Here is a 20,453-nt window from a genome sequence, read left to right on the forward strand (position 1 = left end):
GGTTCACAGGGAGCTCTGCCAAGCAACCGACACCCTCAGCCAGCCAGTCCCTCAGCTCCATTCATGCCCTCACCTCCGGCCAAGAGGACACCTCTTTCATTGAAGAGCTGGAAATAAGCAGCCTGGAAGACCTTTTACAGTGCTTACTCACACCCTCCACCAGCATAGAGACACATATAGACCATAGACCATAAGACATAGGAGCAGAAATTAGGCCAATCGGCCCATCGAGTCTGCTCCGCCATTCAATCATGGCTGATAAGTTTCTTAACCCCATTCCCCCGCCTTCTCCCGGTAACCTTTGATCCCCTTACCAGTCAAGAATCTATCTATCTCGGTCTTAAATACACTCAATGACCTGGCCTCCACAGCCTTCTGTGGCAATGAATTCGATAGATTCACCACACTCTGGCTAAAGAAGTTTCTCCTCATCTCTGTTCTAAAAGGTCTTCCCTTTACTCTGAGGCTGTGCCCTCGGGTCCTAGTCTCTCCTACTAATAGAAACATCTTCCCCACGTCCACTCTATCCAGGCCTTTCAGTATTCTGTAAGTTTCAATCAGTTCCCCCCTCATCCTTCTAAACTCCATCGAGTATAGACCCAGAGTCCTCAAACGTTCCTCATGTGTTAAGCCTTTCATTCCTGGGATCATTCTCGTGAACCTCCTCTGGACCCTCTCCAGGGCCAGCACATCCTTTCTGAGATACAGGGCCCAAAATTGCTCACAATATTCTAAATGTGGTCTGACCAGAGCCTTATAAAGCCTCAGCAGCACATCCCTGCTTTTATATTCTAGTCCTCTTGAAATAAATGCCAACATTGCATTTGCCTTCCTAACTACCGACTCAACCTGCAAGTTAACCTTAAGAGAATCCTGGACTAGGACTCCCAAGTCCCTTTGAACTCCAGATTTCTGAATTCTCTCCCCATTTAGAAAATAGTCTATGCCTCTATTCTTCCTACCAAAGTGTATGACCTCACATTTCCCCACGTTGTATTCCATCTGCCACTTCTTTGCCCATTCTCCTAACCTGTCCAAATCCTTCTGCAGCCTCCCCGCCTCCTCAGTACTACCTGTCCCTCCACCTATCTTTGTATCATCTGCAAACTTAGCCAGGATGTCCTCAGTTCCTTCATCTAGATCATTAATGTATAAAGTGAAAAGTTGTGGTCCCAACACTGACCCCTGCGGAACTCTACTAGTCACCGGCTGCCATCCTGAGAAGGACCCCCTTATCTCGGTGGGACCTAGATCTAGAGCAGGCTTGGGTTCACAATCTGGTGGTCACTGCACGGGCACATGTCCACAGCAGGAAGAGGCGGGTTCGTGCGAGCTCCCAGGCACTTGGAGGACTGTTGGGGATCATGCATCTGTGAGGTCTGAGTCAGATGACAAACCTCTGGATTCGACCTTCCAACTCATCCTGGAGGGTCAGCAGAAGGTGTGGAAACATCACGCAGAGCTGTTGGAAGCCCTCAACAGAGTGGCATGTGAGTTGGCGGAGTGCATTCGCCTGCTGTCTGATGAAGTGGTGCCCACATGTGCTTGCATGGAGGCCTCCATGGGGAGGATGGTGAATGTGAGGCCATTACAAAATTATTAAATTTCTTCTGGACGGCTCCCTGAGGCTCCTCCCCAATTTCTGGCAGCTGTCAGGGAGCTGCTGACTTTTGGACCCAGAGCCCAACAAGCTTCCACCCCCTCCCAGACCGGAAGCCCTCTCAAAGAACGTGTTCCATGCTGGGCGGGCCATAACTGTTCCTAATGCGATGTCGCCTGGGAGCAGGTTCCACATCCACTTCCGGGTATGCCAAACGTACGCGCCCGTCAGGATGAAATTCAGGCCATGATGTTGTGGCATTAAATATTCCTGGATACAAGATGTTCAAGAAAGATAGGAAAAGAAGGATAGGAGGAGGGATAGGAATATTGATTAAGAAGAACATTGCAGTGTTGGAGAGAGAGGATGTCCCATAGGGGTCAAGAACAGAATCTATTTGGCGAGAGCTAAAGTAAAAAGGTGCAATTACATTGTTTGGTGTAGCCTATAGGCCACAAACTAGTGGGAAGGATGTAGGGAAACAAATTTGCAACAAAAATTATAGAGTAGTTATGATGGGGGAACTTTATTATCCCAGCTAATTTTTTTTTATTCTTTCACAAGATGTGGGCGTCACTGGCTAGGCCAGCATTTATTGTCCATCCTTCTTCACCCTTGAGAAGGTGCTGATGAGCTGCCTTCTTGAACCACTGTGGTCCATGTGGTGTAGATATATCGACATATATCTATCTGCTGCCCTTGTCCTTCTAGGTAGTACAGGTCACGGGTTTGGAAGGTGCCAGCAAAGGAGCCTTGTTGAGTTGCTGCAGTACATCTTGAAGATGGTACTGACTGCTGCCACTGTGCATCGGTGGTGGAGGGAGTGAATGTTGAAAATGGTGGATGCCTTGTCCTGGTTGGTGTTTAGTTTCTGGAGTGTTATTGGAGCTGCACTCATCCAGGCAAGTGGGGAGTATTCCATTATACTCCAGACTTGAGCCTTGTAGATGGTGGACAGGCTCTGGGAGACAGGAGTGAGTTATTCTCCAAGGAATTCCAAGCCTCTGACCTACTCTCGTAGCCACAGTATTTATATGGCTAGTCAGTTTATTTTCTGGTCAATGGTAGCCCCCAAGATGTTGATAATAGGGGATTCAGTGATGGTAATGCCACTGAATATCAAGGGGAGATGGTTAGATTCTCTCTCGTTGAAGATGGTCATTACTGACACTTGTGTGGCATGAATGTTACTTGCCACTTATCAGCCCAAGCCTGAATATAGCCCAGGTCTTGCTTTATATGGACATCGACCACTTCAGCATCCGAGGAGTCACAAGTTCCATTTCCAGGATTTTGGCCCAGCGACAGTGAAGGAACAGCAATATATTTCCAAGTCAGGATGGTGAGTGGCTTGGAGGGGAACTTCCAGGTGGTGGTGTTCCCATGTATCTGCTGCCCTTGTCCTTCTAATGGTAGTGGTTGTGGATTTGGAGGGTGATGTCAGAGCTCCCTGGCTGATGAAAGAGATAAAGATTAAGATGAAGCAGAAAAAGTGTGCTTAAGACAGATATCACAGATATCAGTACAATTGAGAATCAAATTTAGAAAATTCAGTGGGGAATTGTAAAAACAAAGAGAAGCAAAGAGACAGTATGAAAAGAGACTGACAGCAAACTAAAAGGGATTCCAAAAGTCTCCTATAGGTATTTAAAAAGTAAAAGGGTGCTAAGAGGAGGAGTGGAGCCAATTAAGGGTCAGAAAGTCATTATGACCGGGATGGGAGGAGAGCACTGCCTTTCTCTAGTTCCACTGCACACAGGTCACAACATATATTTAAATTATTTTTCCAGCTAGCTTGACAGCCAAATATGTGCTTTACCTAGTCTCAGAATGCCCACTCAATGTTCAGGTTTATTCATTAAGCAGCTAAATTATTAGTTTATTATAAAACCGGACTTGACAAGTAGAAAAGCAAAGTCTGTTAACATATAGTATGAAATACTGAAGTATAATAATTACTCGTTCTAAATACCCTAACTCACACATGCATACACACCCAAAAAGAAACTAAAAGCCATGGTTTAATGGAAAAGGATAGATGGTGGAGTCCTTGAAAAGGCGTCCGGGTTATCTGGCCAGTCTCTCAGCACTGGTTTGGGAAACAATTGATGACACTTGCACTACTTTTCAGGCAGGCTTTGAGGAAAACTTGCAGTCAGTCAATTTCAGAATGTAGAGCAACTTTGGAGCAAATTCCTTTCACTTTTTGCTTTGGACTGGGCCTGGAGCTTCAGGAGCTCTTTACCCAAGCAGTTGATCCTTCTTGTTTCCCTCCAAAGCAAAAACAACCTACCAGCTTTTAAACACAATTTTCAGGCTTTTTATTTCCCAAAGCCATAAGCCACCATATGTGATTTTTGTAAAAGTCCACCTGGGTCAAGAGGTCTCTAGCTTCTTTAAAACTGCTTAATACCTTTTGTAAAAGACCATCTTTTCCAGGAAAAGCAACAACCAGAGGCCTTGCATTAACCCTTTTAGGGACAGTGCCTTTGAAAAACACAAATTCTTCCAGAATGTTCTTAGTCCTAGAAGATGAACCATTTTCCGTGATTAAAGTGTTTATGACAAAGGGGATTTACATATGGAGGCAGGGGGCATTGCTGAAGTTTAAAATGAATATTTTGCATTTGTCTTTACCAAGGAAGAAGATTCTGTCTGGGTCATGGTGAAACAGGAGGTAGTTCAGACACTGGAAGTGTTTAAAGTTGATAAGAAGGAGGTAATGGATAGACTGTCTGGACTTAACTTTGATAAAACACCAGGAATGGATGAGATGCTAACAAGGATACTGAAAGAATTGAGAGTGGCAATTGCAGAGGCACTGACCATAATTTTCCAATCTTCCTTAGACTCAGGGTTGGTGCCAGAGGACTGCAATTCTCCAGAGAATTGCGAGTGTTGCACCCTTGTTCAAAAAAGGGCATACAGATAAGCCCAGTAACGTCAGTTTAACTTCAGTGGTGAAGAAGCTTTTAGAGATGATAAATCAGGACAAAATGAATAGTCGCATGGACAAATACAAATTAATTAGTGAAAGCTGGCAGGGATTTCTTAACGGAAAATTATGTTAACTAACTTGCTTGAGTTTTTTAATGAGGTAGCAGAAAAGGTTGTTGAGGTCAATGCTGTTGATGTGGTGTACATGGACTTCCTAAAGGCATTTGATAAAGCATCACATAACAGACTTGTGAGCAAAGTTCGAGTTCCTGGAACAAAAGGGGCAGTGACAACATGGATATAAAATTGGCTGAGTGACAGGAAATGAAGAGTAATGGTGAACAGTTGTTTTTCAGGCTGGAGGAAGGTTTCGGAGATCCCCAGGGATCAGTGTTAGGACCACTGCTCTTCCTAATACTTATTAATGAACTAGACCATGGTATACAGGGCGCACTTTCAAAATTTGAGGATGTACGAAACTTGGAAGTGTTGTGAACCATGAGGAAGATAGTATAGAACTTAAAAAGGATAAAGGCAGGTTGGAATGGATGGACAAATGGCAGATGAAATTTAATGCAGAGAAGTGTGAAGTAATTCATTTTGTTAGGAAGAATGTAGAGAGACAATGTAAATTAAAGGGTATGATTCAAAAGGGAATGCAAGAGCAGAAGGGCCTGGGTGTATATATGTATTAATCATTGAAGAAGGCAGGCCAGGTGAGAGAGGGGTTAATAAAGCATATAGCATCCTGAGCAGTAGGGGCATAGAGTACAAAGGCAAGGAAGTTATGTTAAACATATATAAAACCTTGGTTTGGCCTCAGCTGCAACAGTGCATCCAGTTCTGGGCACCACACTTTAGGAAGGTAGTGAAGGCATTAGAGAGGATACAGAAAAGATTCACGAGAATGGTTGCAGGGACGAGGAACTTCAGTTATATAGAAGGACTGGAGAAGTTGGGACTATTCTCACTGGAGAAGGTTGAAAGGAGATTTGATAGCGCTAGCCAAAATCTTGAGGGGTCTGGGCAGAGTAGATAGAGAGAAACCCTTTTCATTGGTGAAAGCAGAGGGCACAGATTTAAGGTAATTGGCAAAAGAAGCAATGGCGACATGAGTAAAAACCTTTCCGTGTGTAGTTAGGATCTAGAATGCACTGCCTGAGAATGCAGGGTCAATTGAGGCTTTCAAAAGAGAATTGGATCATTATCTGAAAAGGAAAAATTTTCAGAGCTACAGGAAAAGGCAGAAGAGTGGCACTAGGCGAATTTCTCCTTCAGAGGGCCAGCATAGACACGATGGGCTGAATGATCTGCTTCTGTGCTGTAATCATTCTATGATTCATTCTCTAACTAACCTGAAAGTGGCTGATGATCTTTTTAAAATGCATTGGTGGTGGGTTTGTTTCTGCCACTCAACTTGTGTTCAGCTGTGCGAGGTTAAGAGAAGTCATTAGCGTTCAGGTTGCAAATGGCATCACTGGTGTCAAATCAGTATTAAATACTGGCTGATGGCACCTTTTACCCATCGGCATACCTTTGGCACACACTCCCAGCATCCATGCTAATGAGCTACCCAAAATAATATCCAGTGCAGTCTGCATCAGAAGTGTGCTCATATGGTGCAGATGCCATTTTGGACCCAAAATAGCTTCTGTCACACTGAACCTGGGGCACTACGCAACTCTTATGAAAACCAGGCTCTTATAAAATGTGACTCTGGCTTCTCTAGGGAAATTTTTTAAAAATTCATTCATGGGATGTGGGCTTCACTGGCTGGGCCAGTATCAGTATATATTGCCTATCCCTAGGTGCCCTTGAGAAGGTGGTAGTGAGCTTCCTTCTTGAACCGCTGCAGTCTATGTGGTATAGGTACACCCACATTGCTGTTAGGAAGGGAGTTCCAGGATTATGACCCAGCGACAGTGAAGGAACTCCAATATATTTCCAAATCAGGATTGTGAGTGACTTGGAGGGAAACTTCCAGGTGGTGGTGTCCCCATCTCTCTGCTGCCCTTGTCCTCCTAGATGATAGTGGTTGTGGGTTGGGAAGGTGCTGTCTAAGGAGCCTTGGTGAATTTTTCTTGTCGATGGTACACACTGCTACTACTGTGAGTCGGTGGCGGACGGAGTGAATGTTTGTGGATGTGGTGCCAATCAAGCGGGCTGCTTTGTCCTGGACGGTGTCAAGCTTCTTGAATGTTGTGGGATCTGCACTCATCCAAGTAAGTGCAGAGTATTCCATCACACCCCTGACTTGTGCTTTGTAGATGGTGGACAGGCTTTGGGGAGTCAGGAGGTGGGTTACTCATTGCAGGATTCTTAGCCTCTGACCTGCTCTTGTAGCCATTGTATTTATATGGCTAGTCCAGTTCAATTTCTGGTCAATGGTAACCTCCAGGATGTTGATAGTGGGAGATTCAGTGATGGTAATGCCATTGAATATCAAGGGGAGATGGTTAGATTCTCTCTTGTTGGAGATGGTCATTGCTTGGCACTTGTGTGGCGTGAATGCTATTTGCCACTTGTCAGCCCTTGTCATTATCCTCTCTGTACAAGTCAAGTAGCTGTATAATCTTTGCCATGTATAGAATCCATATTGTGGTTTAGGTTTAGCCTAGTTTAATTCAGTTGTCAATTCACTCATCTTGGTTTTCCTTTCTTTTAATCCCATTTGTTTAATGATCCTTTAATCGTATTAAAATGAGATTGCTGGAAAAACGCCAAACAAAAGACTATTTTTGTGCTGTAACAATTGGTACCAGACTCTGCCAGCACTCAATCCAAGCACTGTTAACAGCTAACAGTGAGTAAAGACCTTCAGCTCTTCCTGAACTCACTAGAGGTGAATGACAGTAACAGGCCTTTGTGCTCCAGCAACAAAATCGCCATTGCCAAATAATGAATAAACAAACAAACCAACTGGACAAATGCTTTTTTACAGAACAGTCTCTAGTATAAATAAAATGAATATACTAATAAACTCACAATAGATTTTACTTATGTACATATTTCCTGCTAAAATGATGGCATAATTATTCTATCTTTGAATTTGCTGTGCTTATTAAATAGTATGATGTCATTACTTAAACACCACTTACTCTTGGATGCTATATTTATTTTCTTATTATTAGTCACACCCCCGTCTGGAATTTAAAATTCTCTTTGCATTTAGTTCTTCCATCACTTCATCAAATATCAAGAAAATTATATCTCGTTATGTGGGCTGAATAAATGAAACTAGAATGTTTTGAGGAAAAAGATACCTTTGCCCACAGGTTTTCCCATCTAATTTTTCTTTTCCAACTTGTTAACTTGTCCCTCTGGCATTGCTTTCTTGTGCCTCAGCACAAACACAAAAATAAAATGGCAAATACGTTTTTACTACCAGCAATCTGCAAGATTTCAAAATTCAACCTTAGGCGTCACACCACTGTGTTTTTAACTTACCTTGTGTTTTCTTCCATTCTTCACAACCATGCTTTTGGCCTGTTGTAATGCTCTTAACGCATCACAATTTTAAAAAATGTAATAATCTGAATTTAAGGACTTCTTTTGAGAGTGTGGGGGCCTGAGGTAGTGAATAAGATGCTACGTATCTCAGATTGACACCATGGAAGTGGTATGTATTGTGAAATTTGTATTGACTTGTACTTATTGCATTACATTGAGTGCGCAAAAATAGCATAGAGCATGTTCTGTTTTCTTTGTTACAGCTCTTCAGAGTAACAAACATGTTAACATCTTACAAAAGATCTTTACATTTCCTTGTTAATAGCACAGCTAAACAGTAGAGTCTATAGAAAGAAATGCTTTTAAATCTTTTATTACATTTAAATTTGTCCTGATTTTTTTTAAAGTGAATTTGAATCTGTTTGTTATGGACTATATTACAGCTATGGGTTTGGACTCATGGATGCTGCCTTAATGGTGTAGCAAGCTCTTATCTGGACCTTTGTAAGACCTCAGCGGATGTGCTCAGAAGAATTGCCACTCAAGCCTGTGATGTGAGTACCCTGTTTTTTTGAATTCAGCTTTTTAAAGTTCAAACGCTAAATCAAAATGATCAATGCCTAGCCATTTCTTATTGTGGTAGATTTTACAAAATGTACGACTACAAATGGCAATATGTATGGGGGCGGAACCCAGTAGAAAAGTATTTTGATTAAAGCCCTTTAGAGATGTGCAGCCTAATCAAAGTTGAAGTAAATCTACAGAAGTGGCTGATGAATGATTAATAATTAATCAATACCAGTGATGTGGCATTTTTTGAAATGTAAATTTGATGCATAAAACACTATTATCATCAATGGAAGCAGATGTGAATTGCAGGGGGAGAGGGGGTGGGGGTGGTTGGTGGGGAGACAGCGAAGGAAGGTAGGCAAAAGTAATAATCAAGCACCGTTACTTACACAAAGCTGTGTCCAGACAAACACTTTATGCTTGTGGCTTCATTTACTGCTCTGTTGCCCAAGCAGCCTTTTAATGGCAGTGGCAAGATTTGAGGGGCATCAAATAGCAGAGGCATAACCACAGTGAGAGAGTGTAGATCAAACACTTCAACAACAGAAAAAAGACCCCTTGAGATGTTCTTGTGTCACAAAATCTAGACAAAGCCTCATGGACAACCCACTTGTTTGTTGCTTGCAAATGCATATTCTTTCTTAACCCTTTGCAACGCAAGTATTTTTTAGGGTAAAGTTTTAGCAGGCCAGGATGTAATGACTACATGTGCATTAGTCCATCCTCCTGCTGTATTTTTGGTAAGGCTCACAATGTCATGAGCTCTTTGCAAACATCGCTGACATTCCATTCAGAATTCTTACAATTATTTTATGCTATTAACTTCAGCACTTAGTTCAATAGCCCTTCACAAGTTAGGGTCCGATTTATATTACAATATGTCCGCTTCACAGGTGTTGAATCCCCTTACTTATTCTATAACACAATGTTAAACAACTAGGGCAATTTTCCAAGGGTACTTTAGCCGCTAAAGCGTCTCCAAGGTGGCCAAGTTGGGATCTTGATCTACAATGCCGGTTTAGCCCACTGTAATGATTGTAAGTTAAACCATTCCTTACTGTTATGGGGATCATGTGATTGTATAGATGAATCAGCCCTAAGCACGGAGAATCTTAGGGTGGAGCTTTTTAGCCTTGGTCTGGGAACAAGCATGTAGCCTCATCTAGAGTCTGTAAGTAAAGTTTACTGTTTCTTACAAGAATCTTTTCCAGCACTCCAAGCTAATTTAATTGGCAAATAGGATAACTAGCACCCGTGCAGCACCTTGCCTCGTGACTGTGAGTATTCTGATATTTTAAGGGAAGAAAGAAAAGAAGTATACTCACCAGCAATGCCTCACTTTAGCAGAATTGACCTGAATGATTCATCCCTTGAAGACTGGAGTCAATACATTGAGCGATTAGGTTTCTACTTTGTAGCTAACGAAACAAGCGGCAGAGGAGAAACAGAAGGCAATACTCCTAAGTGCCTATAGGAGCAAAACATATAACTAATCCTTAGTATGACGGCTCTGAATGTGCCAAATTCCAGATCCTTCACCGAGCTAGTGGACCTTGTGAAAGGACATTTTCAACCTAAACCCTCGGTTATCATGCATAGATTCAAGTTTAACTTGCAAGGAAGGGCCCCCTTTGAGTCAATTGCAACAGATATTGCAAAGTTAATACAGCTAACGTAACACAGTGACTTCGGTGATACTTTAAACAACATGCTGCGAGATCATTTGGTTTGTGGCATAAACCACAATTCCATTCAGCGCCATTTGCTTGCAGACATTGAGATAGACCTGAAGTGTAGGAGCATCAGTCACAGTGGTGGGAGAAACATCTTTAAATATCTCAGAGAAGGTACCCAGCCATTGAGTTTGGAGAAAACTGTTGCTCAGTTAAAAACATATACAAGAGAAGCAATACAGGTGTAAGGCATCACCTCTATGCCTGTATCATACAGACAACAGACAGCTCAGCTGCCAAAAATTGTTGTAACAGGAGAAAGACCGAGCCTTCTGGGCCATGATTAGTTAAAAGAAATCAAGGTAAACTGGTCAGAAATGTTTCAAGTCAGGACAAGAAGAAATCCTGAGTTGACAAGGGAATCTGATGGAGTCTTTTGGGATGAGGTAGAAGAACCAAAGGACCTTCACAGGATGCAATAACCCCTCAGGTCAGAGTTGGTTCCAGGGAAAGTCATCAAAAGAAGCTAAACGAATGCAGTGCCACTCTGAACCAACTGAAGAAACAGTTGGAAGAAAAAACACAACAATGTTCAATGTTCCAAGAGGTAGCCAAAAGATTTAAAAGAGAGACAGAAGAACCGAGGAATCAGTTGATTGAGACATAAGAGGCAGTAGAAGGGAAAGTCATGGAACTTTCCAAAATGCGAATGGGTAACTCAACCTCCGGACTGAACCAAGATTTCACAAGAGAGAAATTTGGGCGACTGTGAAATCAAAATGAAGGATGAGACAAGATTCTATGGCAAACACAAAAGGAAGAAACAGATCAAATTTGAAAAGCCAATAGGATATGTATCAAAAACTCCGTCTGCAGCTGAGAAAGGATACTCACAAATTGAAAAAGAGGGCTTATCTGTCGTATTTGGATTAAAAAATTTCCATCAATATTTGTATGGTCAACACTTCACCATACTGTCAGATCACAAAGTACTGTTAGGATTGCTTAGTGAAGATAAAGCAATCCCACTGATGGCCTCAGCTAGAATTCAAAGATGGGCTTTAATTTTGTCAGCATATGAGTACACTTTTATGCGCTGTCCGGATGTGCATTTAACAAATGCAGACACCTTCAGTCATCTCCCTTTGCCAGATAGTATTACACATGTCCCAGTGCCTCAAAAGGTAGTACTTGCGTTGAATTTCCTGGACTCCTCACCAGTCTGTGCGAAACAGGTAAAGAATTGGACAAATCGGGATCCAATTTTAGCAAGAGTGCATGAACAGGTATTACAAGGATGACCAAATATACAAGTCCCAGAAGGATTAAAACCAATCTTTGTACGTAGATCTGAACTGAGTTGTCAAGGTGATATCTTGTTATGGGGAGCAAGAGTCGTTATCCCTGTGCAAGGAAGAGAACCATTATTGGAAGAACATCATAGTGCGTATCCTGGTATTTCGAAAATGAAGGTGCTCGCACAAAGTTATATCTGGTGGCCAGGTACAGACAGTGATATAGAAAAAATGGCAAAACACTGTTTCCAGTACCAGCAACAGCAGAAGTTGCCCGTTTCAGCTCCACTGCATCCGTGGGAGTGGCCTGGTCGGCCCTGGGTTGGACTACATATAGACTATGTAGGTCTATTCACCATATTTCTGGTGATTATCGATGCACATTCCAAATTGGTGGACATATTTGAAGTGAGATCGCCTACTTTGTCTGCAACCATTGAAAAACTGCGCCAGAGTTTCAGTGTTTATGGTTTAGCTGAAGTTATTGTGTCAGATAATGATACGGCTTTCACTAGCACTGAATTCCAAAGATTTGTGAACTTAAATGGGATTAAACATGTCAGAAATGCACCGTATCACCCCTCGTCCAATGGGTTAGCAGAAAGAGCAGTACAAACCTTTAAAACAGGCATGAAGAAACTATCAGAGGGAACTTGGAAACACAAATTTCAAGATCTCTGTTCAGCTATCGCACAACTCCTCATGTGACCACTGATTTAACACCTTCAGAATTGTTAATGAAGCGCCGACTTTGTACAGGATTGAGTCTAGTATTCCCTAATTTAGAGGGGAAGGTGGAGAGAAAGCCAGGTAGTTAGAAAGGGAATCATGGCATTCACAGTAAAGGTCAAGAGTTTACTGTGGGAGAGAGAGTTTTGGTATGAAATTTTCCAGTCCAACTGGACTGAAATGGGTTCCTGGTACAATTGTTTTTGAAACAGGACCTTAATCTCATGAAGTCGAAAGGGAAAACAGGATTGCTGGAAACACTTGGATAATCTCAGAAGTTGAGAAACTCTCCAACAACCAGTTAATCCACCTGAAATTGAAGTCGAAACTTTGACCCCTGAGGTACCAGATCAACAAAGAATAGACATACTGGATTTGAGTTATCCCTAGTGCCCTGGCTCTAGGAGGCTGGGTGGGAGTGTGTTGGAATTGTCAAGTTTTGAGGTAACCATGATATGATGAAGGTTTCAGCAGCAGATGAGCTTAGGCAGGGGTGGAGTTAGGCGACGTTTATGGAGGTAGAAGTAGACGGCACTGATATGTGGTTGGGAGCTCATCTGAGGATTAAATATGATACCAAGTTCCAAACAGTCTGTTTCAGCCTTAGACAGTTGCCAGCGAGAGTGATGGAGTCAGTGGGCAGGGAATGGAGTTTGTGCTGGGATTGAAGACAATGGCTTTGGTCTTTCCAATATTTATTGGAGCAAATTTCAGCTCATCCATTGCTGGATGTTGGACAAGCAATCTGACCATTTAAAGACAGCGGAGGGGTTGAGAGATGTGGTGGTGAGGTAGAGCCCAACAGCTGGCTATACACGGGTGTAACCCTGAGTATACCTGCAGTATACACTTGCGATTGGAACGGGATACCCTGGTGATCATCTTGTTTGTCCAATACCATAAATAAGTATTTATTAGCTGTTATTAGGTTTGTACAGCAACATTAAAAACTTGCATTAGAATCATTAATGTAATAAAATGCCCCAAGATGCTTCACAGGTTGTTATAAAACAAGATTTGACACCAAGCTACATAAGATGCTATTAAGGCAAATGGCCAAAAGCTTTCAAAGAATTTTAATGAGTGTCTTAAAGGAGGGAAGGGATGGACAGACAGAGAGGTTTAAGGAAGATAATCAAGAGTTTAGGGCCTAGGCATCTAAAAGACACTACCCATTGGTGGAGCAATTAAATTGGGATGTTCAAGAGGCCAGAATTAGAGGAGGGCAGATAACTCAAGTAGTTGTGGAGCTGGAGGAGATTACAGAGATAGGGAGGGGCGAGGCCATGGAAGGACTTGAAAACAAGAATGAGAATTTTAATATCAAGGCATTACTTATTTGGAAGCCACTGTAGGTCAGCGAGCACAGGGGTGATGGGTGAATGGGCCTTGGTGCGAGCAAGGAGATGGGGAGCAGAGTTTTAGATGACTTCAAGTTTATGAAGGATAGAATGGGTGAAGTTGGCCAGCAGTACATTGCAATAGTGAAGTTAACAAAGACATGAATGAGGGTTTCAGCAGCAGATGAGCCGAGGCAGGGGTGGAGTTTGGTGATGTTACAGAGGGGGAATCAGGCAGTCTTAATGATTGGATGGATATGTAGTCAGAAGCTCACCATGGGGCCAGATATGACACCAAGGTTGTGAACAGTGTGGTTCAACCTCAGATTGTTGCCAGGGAGAGGGGTGGAGTCAATAGCTAGGAAATAAGGTTTGGAACAGGGATCATAGATTGTAGGCAGAATTTTCCATTTATGAGACTAAGTGCAGTGGAAGGTGATCTCGGCTGCCCGGAATGGTGGGAACTCATGCACGATCCTGCACTTGGAAGCTCATTAATTAGGCACAAATGAGTATCGGGCTGAATGACCTGGCAGGTCGAGAGCTAATTCATCCGCCCTCCATCAGTGGTGGAATCGATGGTCTGGGCGCCATATTTAAATGCCAGTGTAAGACATACATCTCACTCTCTGCAGCCCACCTGTCTCCAGGAGACTTTTACAGATGTCTTCCATGCACAACAAGAAGGCTACAGCCTGCTTCAGACACAATGCCTTCCAGGCCTTGATCAGAGGATTGTGGGTGCATAAGGGTGTTCTTTATCCCAGGAACGGTTCCAGGAAGCACACCAGCCTCACCTCTTGGGCCTGAAAGGCCATCGCCCATCCACTGCAGAAAGAGGTTGAATTATCTCATCCGCTCCACTAGGGTAAGTCATCCTTCGACTCCCTCTAATATCAAACTCTCATCATAGCATCATGTGCTCAAATCGCTAGTCTCTTCAGGGATCTCACACAACCATTACCAGGGAACACATATCGGCACTAATAGGCTATAGGAACCTTTTACATCACCACCACCCCATCTATCATGCTGTGCAATGTACATCCTCTGACCTGCTGGGGAGGGCTCACCACACAGGGCTAGGAATCTTTGCTAACCTATGCTCCATCCTTTCTCATCGCATGCCCTTCTTGTACCTTCATACAGGCCAAGCTTGCCCACAACATCATTAACCTTACAGAGTTCGAGGAGGCTGCAGCCCAGATCGCAGGGGAGGACAGGGATCGCTCCTGTGAGGAAGGGGAGATTGGATGGTCTCAGCAACCTAGAACGGATCACCCCTCCATGAGTTCATCACATTCCGGCAATCACAGTGAGTGATATGCAGTCTTATATTCCTCATGCTCTAACTTAGAGGCACCTATCGATCGAGGCCCACAAGGGACACCACCAGGACTCCCAGCTCCAAGACCACGTCTGAGGAGGAAGATGATGAAGAACCATCACAGGACTCACCCGCATCCTCCAGCAGTGCACAGGCACACACCTCAGTGGGCCACACCTCAAGATGAGGCTCGGGCTCACTTTCTGGAGAACACTTCACTGACACATCCCTGCAGCAGTTGAAAGAAGGAACAGGCCAGGTCTCCGGCACTCAGAGGGCTGATGGAGAACAGCCACCTGCTCAGCCTGAGTCAGTCGATAAGCCTCTGGAAGTGGCCTTCACACTAATGGTGGATAGTCAGCAAGAGGTGGGGGGACATCACGCAGCGGTGTTTGAAGCCCTCAAAGAGGACGACCGCTGAAGTCATCAAAGGCAAGAGGGTAAACAACTCTGCAGTCTGCCTCCACCCCTGCTGTGGGTGTCAGGGCAGCACCTAGAAGGAGTGGCAGGCCTAAAAAATTCAAAAAATTTAGATCACAGCTTGTTAGGGGTTAAGGCAATTTTTTTTGTATTCATTCATGGGATGTGGGCATTGCTGGCTAGGCCAGAGCTTATTGCCCATCCCTAGTTGCCCTTGAAAAGATGGTGGTGAGCTGCTTTCTTGAACCATGTGGTGTAGGTACACCCACAGTGCTGTTAGGGAGGGAGTACCAGGATTTTGACCCAGTGACAATGCAGGAAAGGCGATATATTTCCATGTCAGGATGGTGAATGGCTTGGAGAGGAACTTACAGGTGATGGTGTTCCTATGTGTCTGCTGCCCTTGTCCCTCTAGATGGTAGTAGTCATGGGTTTGGAAAGTGTTGTCTTGGTGAGTTCCTGCAGTGCATCTTGTAGTTGGTACACACTGCTGCTACTGTGCATCGGTGGTGGAGGGAGTGAATGTTTGTGGATGTGGTGCCAATCAAGTAGACTGCTTTGTCCTGGATGGTGTCAAGTTTCTTGAGTGTTGTTGCAGGTGCACTCATCTAGGTAGGTGGAGAGTATTCCATCACACTCCTGACTTGTGCCTTGTAGATGGTGGACAGTCTTTGTGGAGTCAAGAGATGAGTTACTCGCTGCAGGATTCCCAGCCCCTGACCAGCTCTTGTAGCCATTGTATTTATATGGATTGCCCAGTTCTGTTTCTGGTCAATGGTAACCTCCATGATGTTGATAGTGGGGAATTCAGCGATGGTGATGCCATTGAATGTCAAGGGGCGATGGTTAGATTCTTGTTTGAGATGGTCATTGCCTGGCACTTGTGTGGTGTGAATGTTACTTGCCACTTGTCAGCCCAAGCCTGGTTATTGTCCAGGACTTGCTGCATTTGGACATGGACTGCTTCAGTGTTTGAGGAGTTGTGAATGGTGCTGAACATTGTGCAATCATCAGTGAACATCCCCACTTCTGACCTTATGATGGAAGGAAGGTCATTGATGAAGCAGCTGAAGATAGTTTGACCTAGGATGCTACCCTCCAACAAATGCAACCATCTTCCTTTGGGCTAGGTATGACTTCAATCGGCGGAGAGTTTTCCCCCTGACTCCCATTGATTCCAGTTTTGCTAGAGCTCCTTGATGTCACACTTGGTCAAATGCTGCCTTAATGTCAAGGGCAGTTACTCTCACCTCACTTTGGGAGTTCAGCTCTTTTGTCCATGTTTGAACCAATGCTGCAATGAGGTCAGGAGTTGAGTGGCCCTGGCGGAACCCAAACCGAGCGTCACTGCGCAGGTTATTATTAAGCAAGTGCCGCTTGTTAGCACTATTGATGACCACTTCCATCGCTTTTCTAATGATGAAGAGTAGACTGATGGGGCAGTAATTGACTGGGTTGGATTTGTCCTGCTTTTTGTGTACAGGACATATCTGGGCAATTTTCCACATTGCCGGGTATTTGCCAGTGTTTTGCTGTATTGGAACAGATTAGATAGAGGCACGGCAATTTCTGGAGCACAAGTCTTCAGTACTATTGCCGGAATATTGTCAGGGCCCATTGTCCAGTGCCTTCAACCATTTCTTGATATCATATGGAGTAAATCGAATTGGCTGACGACTGGCATCTGTGATGCTGGAGACCTCCAGAGGAGGCCGAGATGGATCATCCACTCTGCACTTCCGGCTGGAGATTGTTGCAAATACTTCAGCCTTATCTTTTTCACTGATGTGCTGGGCACCCCAACCCCCCATCATTGAGGATGGGGATATTTGTGGAGCCTCCTCTCTAGTGAGTTGTTCAATTCTGCACCAGCATTCTTGACTGAATGTGGCAGGTCTAATGGTTGTGGAATTGTTTAGCTCCGTCTATCACTTGCTGCTTATGGTGTTTGTCATGTAAGTAGTCCGTGTTATAACTTCACCAGTTTGACACTTCATTTTAGGTATGCCTGGTGCTGCTCCTGGCATGCCCTTCTGCACTCTTAATTCAACCAGGTTTGACCCCCTGGCTTGATGGTACTGATAGACTGGAGGATATGCTGGGCCATGAGGCTACAGATTGTGATTGAGAACAATTATGCTGCTGCTGATGGCCCACAGCGCCTCATGGTTGTCCAGTCTTGAGTTGATAGATCTGTTCAAAATCTATCCCATTTAGCATGGTGGTAGTGCCACACAACATGATGGAAGGTATCCTCAGTGTGAAGATGGGACTTCATCTCCACAAGGACTATGCGGTGGTCAATCCTATCGAAAATGTCATGGACAGATGCATCTGCGGCAGGCAGGTTGGTGAGGATGAGGTCAAGTATGTTCTTCCTTCTTGTTGGTTCCCTCACCACCTGCTGCCCACCCAGTCTCGCAGCAATGTCCTTTTGGACTCAGCCAGCTCAGTCTGTAGTGGTGCTACTTATCCACACTTAGCGAAGGACATTGAAGCCCCCCACCCCGAGTACATTCTGTGCCCTTGCCACCCTCAGTGCTTCTTCCAAGTGGTGTTCAATATGGAGGAGCACTGATTCTTCAGCTGAGGTGGGGGGTGTGGTAATCAGCAGGAGGTCCACCACCTCTGCTGGGTCTGTCCTGCTGGTGAGACAGGACATACACAGGAATGGTGACGGTGGTGTCTGGGACATTGTCTGTATGGTATGTTTCCTTGAGTATGAATATGTCAGACTGTTGCTTGACAAATCTGAGGCAGCTCTCCCAATTTTGGCAGATGTTAGTAAAGAGGCCTTTGCAGGGCCGAAAGGGCTGAGTTTGCAATTGTCAATTTCGGTGCCTAGGCCGATGCCAGGTAGATCCCCTGGTTCCATTCCTTTTAGACTTACTCGCGGATTGATACAACTGAGCAGCTTGCTAGGCTGGGCCATTCCAGAGGGCAGTTAAGAGTCAACCACATTGCTGTGGGCCTGGAGTCACATGTAGGCCAGACTAGGTAAGGACAGCAGATTTCCTTCCCTAAAGGACATTAGTGAACCAGATGGGTTTTTACGACAATTGACATGGTTTCACGGTCATCATTAGACTTTTAATTCCATATTCTTACTGAATTCAAATTTCATCATCTGCTGTGGTAGGATTCAAACATTATCCTGGGTCTCTGGATTATTACTCCAGCGACCATGTTACTATGCCACCAGCTCTGCTGATTGACACTAATTGAACGTCTGCAAATATATTCACTTCCATGCATATTGTCTACTGTTTTCTTTCAGTATCCTTCTAAAGGCTTTGTGACTCCTGTACCCCCTACCCACCCCCACAAGCAGGTTTACTGCACACAATTACATCTGCAGGGTGAAGAGTCTGTGGCAGGGCCTCGCAAACCCTCGTGAAAGCACTCTCCCGTGCATGTGAAGCCTCATCCATCAAACTCATCTCACTGCTAACTAGCATATTCTATAATGCCTGCTGTGGTTCCCTTTCTGTTGCCTGGCTGAGATGACCTGCATCTCTGTCCACGCACTGACCCAACTCCCTTGAAGCACCTGTGCCCATCCAACACAAGGCTCAGCTTACTTTCGATTTGAGAACTATGGTAATCGTGACTTTCTTTATGAGCTCCCCACCATTTCTGCTCCTCCATCACCTATGTCCTTTCCTCCCCCCGCCCCCCGTTATCACTTTGACCTCCCCAGTGTCACCTTCTAGCCTGAACCCTTCCCCTTGCAGGATGTCCAGGCGAACGTGCATATTGTCTTCCTTCCAGAGCATCCCACTTCCTTCTCATTGACTTCCGCGACCTCCTCCTGCCCACCCGATGTGCCTGCGTCTATCCCCATGTCCAAACTAACAACCCTCATTTCCTTTTCACTCAACACCATCAAATCCTCACCCTCCCACCCAACAGGTCCCCTCTGCCCTCTGTCACCTTAACCATCCCCTCCTATCAAACCCACCCTGAGTTTGCACCCCACGAGACGGAAGTTGACGCCACCAACCCCTCCCTGTGAGCATGTTCGCCTGGACATCCTTCCTGCACCCCATCTCGTTCAGACCCCGGCATTCCCGCCTCACCTTCTTCGCCGCCCATCAGCACCTCCTTCTGCCTTCCATTCCACCATATCGAAGTCCTGGGAAGAACACTCAAGCCCATTCTGAGCTCCCTGGAAGATGGTCCGAAGCATCAGCAAAGTCGAAGCTGCAGCGTGTAGACCTCTCACCTTCCGGGAGCTGCTTTGCAGAGTAGCCATGTGGCTGAGGCTCCACCCACCATACAATGCATGTGTGTCCAGTAGCTGTAGGCCTCCATCATCTTCCTCTCGTCGGATGTTTGCAAGCTGAGCAAGGCCCTAAAGGTAAGTCCCGACTTGTGCACGCCATTCATTTTCAAACAGGTTTGAGATCGATATATTTCCCGCTGGTATGATGCGAGATTGGAAGGTGAGCCGAGATTCTGGCGAGCCACTGTTTTCATGAGCATTCATGAGATGTTAATGAATGTTAGTGGCATTCACGCTGCTAGTCGGCAGAATAACCGACCCATCATTAACCCACCATCAGGAGAATTGCAAACTATTCTTACGCCGGTGAGTTTCCGACTTTTTTACTCCCGCTGGATTCTCCGCTCCTGCCGGCCTTGAAACCCACCGCAGGAGGGATGGGAAAATTCCGTGCAATGGTTTTGGCCTTTGCAATAGATAGTTGGAGGTAATTTCTGCTCATCCAGTATTTGATTTCGGACAAGGAGCCTGATAATTTAGCAGTAGTGGTGGAGTCGAGAGATATGGTGGTGAGGTAAAGCTGGGTGTCATCAGCTTACATGTGAAAACTAATACTGTGTTTTGCTTGAAGTCATAAGGAGCAGCATTTGGATGAGAAAAAGAAGGGACCAAGGATGGATCTTCGGGAAAACTCCAGAGCTAACGGTGCAGGAACAGGAAGGGAAGCCATTGCAAGTGATACTCTGGCTTTGTTTAGATAGATGAGAATGGTGCAGTCACATCCAGCTGGATGACAGTGGAGAGGCGTTGGTGGAGGATGGTGTGATCAACTTTCTCAAAGGTTGAAGACAGGTTGAGAAGGATGAGGAGTGACAGTTTATCTTTGT

This window comes from Cetorhinus maximus, chromosome 5 (assembly GCF_964194155.1).
Source record: "Cetorhinus maximus chromosome 5, sCetMax3.hap1.1, whole genome shotgun sequence".
NCBI classification, from domain to species: domain Eukaryota; kingdom Metazoa; phylum Chordata; class Chondrichthyes; order Lamniformes; family Cetorhinidae; genus Cetorhinus; species Cetorhinus maximus.